The 4,827-nt window shown below is 48.3% G+C and overlaps 1 pseudogene; it reads right to left on the bottom strand.

Moving 5' to 3' along the window:
- Window positions 1–1,322: 1,322 nt before the first annotated feature.
- Window positions 1,323–1,436, bottom strand: LOC136663484 (5S ribosomal RNA; annotated as a pseudogene).
- Between the last annotated feature and the right edge of the window lie 3,391 nt (window positions 1,437–4,827).

Here is a 4,827-nt window from a genome sequence, read left to right as displayed (position 1 = left end):
CAGCTGTGGCCTCTGGTTACTCATCCTCAGGGCCAGCCTTAGAGAAATGTGACCAAATTAGCCAAATTGGCCCCGCACCTAGAAAGGTCCCACACTGGGGCGGTGAGTGGAATGGCTGCAGCTGCAACCAGCACCTCGCTTGTAGCTAATGCTACATGCCAAGGTGTCACAAGGAGAGCACATCAAGTGCTGATGGACGGCCCTCCCTTCTTCCTGCCTCTGAGTCCAATCAGCTTGAAATCACCTCTCTTTGGCAGCAGTTGATGCCACTGCCAGGTGCCTCATTGCTGCCACTCATTCTGGTCAGAATGGGTCCCCTGCAGCTCCGAAGGCCAGCCCTGTTTGTCCTCCATCGGAACAGAACCTAATTTCTAGGACAGAAGCTGTTACAGTTGTCCCCTTATGATCAAGATTATGGTTGGCAACCTTCAGTCTCGAAAGACTATGGTAGAAGCCTACAGCACCCGGTATTCCCAGGCGGTCTCCCATCCAAGTACTAACCAGGCCTGACCCTGCTTAGCTTCCAAGATCATGGTATAAGCCTACAGCACCCGGTATTCCCAGGCGGTCTCCCATCCAAGTCCTAACCAGGCCTGACCCTGCTTAGCTTCCGAGATCATGGTATAAGCCTACCGCACCCGGTATTCCCAGGCGGTCTCCCATCCAAGTCCTAACCAGGCCTGACCCTGCTTAGCTTCCGAGATCATGGTATAAGCCTACCGCACCCGGTATTCCCAGGCGGTCTCCCATCCAAGTCCTAACCAGGCCTGACCCTGCTTAGCTTCCGAGATCATGGTATAAGCCTACCGCACCCGGTATTCCCAGGCGGTCTCCCATCCAAGTCCTAACCAGGCCTGACCCTGCTTAGCTTCCGAGATCATGGTATAAGCCTACAGCACCCGGTATTCCCAGGCGGTCTCCCATCCAAGTACTAACCAGACCTGACCCTGCTTAGCTTCCAAGATCATGGTATAAGCCTACAGCACCCGGTATTCCCAGGCGGTCTCCCATCCAAGTACTAACCAGGCCTGACCCTGCTTAGCTTCCAAGATCATGGTATAAGCCTACCGCACCCGGTATTCCCTGGCGGTCTCCCATCCAAGTACTAACCAGGCCTGACCCTGCTTAGCTTCCGAGATCATGGTATAAGCCTACCGCACCCGGTATTCCCAGGCGGTCTCCCATCCAAGTCCTAACCAGGCCTGACCCTGCTTAGCTTCCAAGATCATGGTATAAGCCTACCGCACCCGGTATTCCCAGGCGGTCTCCCATCCAAGTACTAACCAGGCCTGACCCTGCTTAGCTTCCGAGATCATGGTATAAGCCTACTGCACCCGGTATTCCCAGGCGGTCTCCCATCCAAGTACTAACCAGGCCTGACCCTGCTTAGCTTCTAAGATCAGATGAGATTGGGCATGTGCAGGGTAACAGTTGCTCAAGATTAAGAGCCCATGTTATGAATGAATATAACTCAGACATTAATATTGGCAACTGTCTCATTACACTTCAGCACACCGGTAGAGACTCATGTGCCCTGACAGCTGCATGAATGATGTTCCTCTGCCTTTTTCTTTTTCTACACACTGGACATAGTTGGACAGAGAGTGATTAGAAAGCTCTGTATGGAAGTCTTGCAAGATGATTGCAGCCCCATGGGGAACCTGTGGGCCCAATCCTAAACAGTGCCGGTAAGCCAGCGCGCACTGTCCCAAATGTGCCATAAGGAATGTCTGTGGCCCTCAGACAACTGTTGTCTTGTCGGTTCCTTGAAGTATCTGGTGAGCCACTATAAGATACAGGAAGAAGGACTGGATGAGCTTTTGGTCTGATTCAGTGAGACTCCTCTTAAGTTCTTGTCACATGTAGCTCAGGAGATCCAGGGCCAGAAGTCGGTTTTGGGAACCTTAGGTTGAGACCACCACATAACAGTCAGGCACAAACAAGAGGTTCTCAAAGGCGCAAATGTTTTGTGAGGTGCATTTGGTGGACCGCTGTGAGATACAGGAAGCTGGACTAGATGGGACTATGGCCTGATCCAGTGGGGCTGTTCTTATGTTCTTATGGGTGCGCGACTATAAGTCTGTCTCCAACATGTTCCAACAAAGTTTCTGAGAGTTGGTCAAAAATTGTCCTGTTATAACCATCAACAACCTGGGGATCTTTTGTACCAGTTTAGTTTTTTTTATTCTGTCTGCTAATTCTATACAGTCCCTCCCTACTGATCTCCCCTACAGCTCTTTACAGTGAAGAGTCTTTCCTTGATGGGATGGCATTCCAAAGCCCCATTAAAGATACAAGCCCATAAACCAGATGTCTGTGGGTCCTTGACCAGCCGAGGGCTTTTGCTGAGGGGCTGTTTTGTCCAAGAACCATTCAGGAGAGAATCTGGTTGTGTAGCCAGTTTTAGTAAATTGTGGCAACGGATAGACAAAAAATACTCACTCTCACATACAGAGAGAGAGAGAGAGAGAGCCTCTGGAAATGGAGGATGACGACACTGAATTTCAGTGCAAGGTGAGCATCAATGATCAATAGTAATAAACAGTTACGTAAAGAACATTAAATCTTAACTCCGAACTCATTACTGCCCCCTGGGTAAACATCGTTTCCTAGGGTATATAATTGGCCGGTGTTCAGTGATTCTAGGCGGGAGAGAATAATGTCCCAAATTCCCACCTTTTCTGATAAATAGGGATATCATTAGCGAAGTGAAGTAGGTGATCATGACTCCCCCCCCACACGTTCCCCCCCACACTGTAAATTACACTAAATAACCATAATGCTGCAATTTGCTTGCCGAAAGTTCGTCCCATTCAGCCAAGCCATCCATAGTCAACAGTTTAAAGAAAAAGAACATGCTGTGAAAATAGGAACCTAATCAGATGCCGTAAAAACCAGTGGGTCTGATGAGTCCTATTTCTTTTTTTTTCTCTCTCTCCTCTTCCTTTGTATGAGGTTCCTAATGAAGAAAAGCACCAAAAAAGATGGAGAGAGAGAGAGAGAGAGAGAGAGAGAGAGATGGAACTCACTTTCCTTGCAATATTCAGAGTGGAAGGGACTATGCCGATTCTCAATGAGCGACAGGAAGCTCCAGTTTTCCAGGGTGTTTGCATACATGCTGTGCTTTAAGGAGGGGTTATTAAATCCCCCTCCACACACACACATACACACACACACACACACACACACACACACACACACACACACAATCAACACTGTTGAGTCATGGTAGATTTTTATTCTCCTTAGATGAAACAATCATAACGTTGACGAAAGCTGAATCAAATCAAACAGTGCCCACGACTGTGTGCTCCAGGACTACTTTGTTAAGATGTACTGAAAACAGTATCAGTGGGAAGGGAAGACTTTTGCCCCAAGAGAGAATGTGTTGGATACTGCAGATGGGTGGGCACTATCCAATGTTTTGAAGGCCAGCCAATTTCATTGGGAGAGATTGAAGAGCATGTTTGACATTACAGAGGCTCCGAAGCATTTTAGTTAGGTTGGGTCATGTCCAATGTACATTTAGAACATAAGAAGAGCCCCACTGGATCAGGCCAAAGACCCATCTAGCTCAGCTTCCTGTGTCTCAGTGGCCCACCACATGCACCTGGGAAAATTCAAGACAAGAGACATCATTTTGGTACTCCCTTGCGCCTGGCATTCAGAGACATCCTACTTCTAAAACTAGGAGGGGCCAAAGGTCCCTCTAGTCCAGCTTCCTGTATCTCATAGTGACCTATCAGATGCTTCAGGAGCCCACAAGACAAACAAGAGACCTGCATACTCTTGCCACTCCCCTTGCACGAGGCATTCAGAGCCAGTCTGCTTCTAAAACCAGGTTGCATGTACCCACCATGGCTTGTAACCTGTGATGGGCTTTTCTTTCATCAATCTGTCCAATCCCCTTTGAAAGGCATCTAGGTCAGACACCATCACCACATCCGATGGCAAGGAGTTCCAGAGAGTAATTGCACGCTGGGTAAAAAAAATATTTGTCAACTTTAGGCATCTTTGGAGGCCTTCTGAGAAAGTCACCTTGAATGGATCTCTTTAACATGGTGAAGGAAGGGTTCACAAACAATATCTAATGGAGGAAGGGTTCTAAGATGGCCATTGGTCCTGATGGTTATGCAGGACCCCATGTCCATAGGAAATATGTCACTGAGTACCCATTGCTGAGGAGGGGACAATGAGAGAGGGCTGTTGATCATATGTCCAATATGAGCATCTGGTTGGCCTTTGGGTTAAAAGGAAGAGCCATAGCTTAGTAGTAGAACACTTTGCATGCAGAAAATTCCAGCTGCAAAGCTCTCCAGGTAGAGCTTTGGGTCTTTGGGAAAGACCTGAGCTTTGGGAAAGACCCTTGATCTAAAGCAGCGGTTCCCAACCTTTAGGAGACTGAGGACCACTGAGGCTAAAGTTGGAGTTGTCCTGGACCACATGCAACCGCCCTATCCCTGCACACAAATGTGTATGGCCTCTGTGGGCTTCAGAAGAGCCTCTGGAGGCAAGAGGAAAACAGCTCCCTTCACCTCCAGGGGCTCCAGGTTGACTCACACCATGGGTTCGGGAATTATAAAAGATTTGTAATTATAAAAGATTTATTAGTGTTTATTTATAGATTTGTGGTTTGCTGCGAGCTGCAGCTAGTCTGTTCTCTGCCCTCTCTGGTGGTCCATGGGGGGCTGTTCGCTCAATGAGACACTGATGATCAAAAACGTTTTTTTTCCCTGAGACTTCGTGGACTATTTCTCAGGGTCTTGTGGACCACTTGTGGTCCCCGGACCATGGGTTGGGAACCAGTGGTCTAAAGGCTGGGAGAGC

This window comes from Tiliqua scincoides, chromosome 12, assembly GCF_035046505.1.
Source record: "Tiliqua scincoides isolate rTilSci1 chromosome 12, rTilSci1.hap2, whole genome shotgun sequence".
NCBI classification, from domain to species: domain Eukaryota; kingdom Metazoa; phylum Chordata; class Lepidosauria; order Squamata; family Scincidae; genus Tiliqua; species Tiliqua scincoides.
The sequence above is the reverse complement of the archived record's forward strand: the minus strand, read 5'-3'. Positions and strand labels throughout refer to the sequence as shown.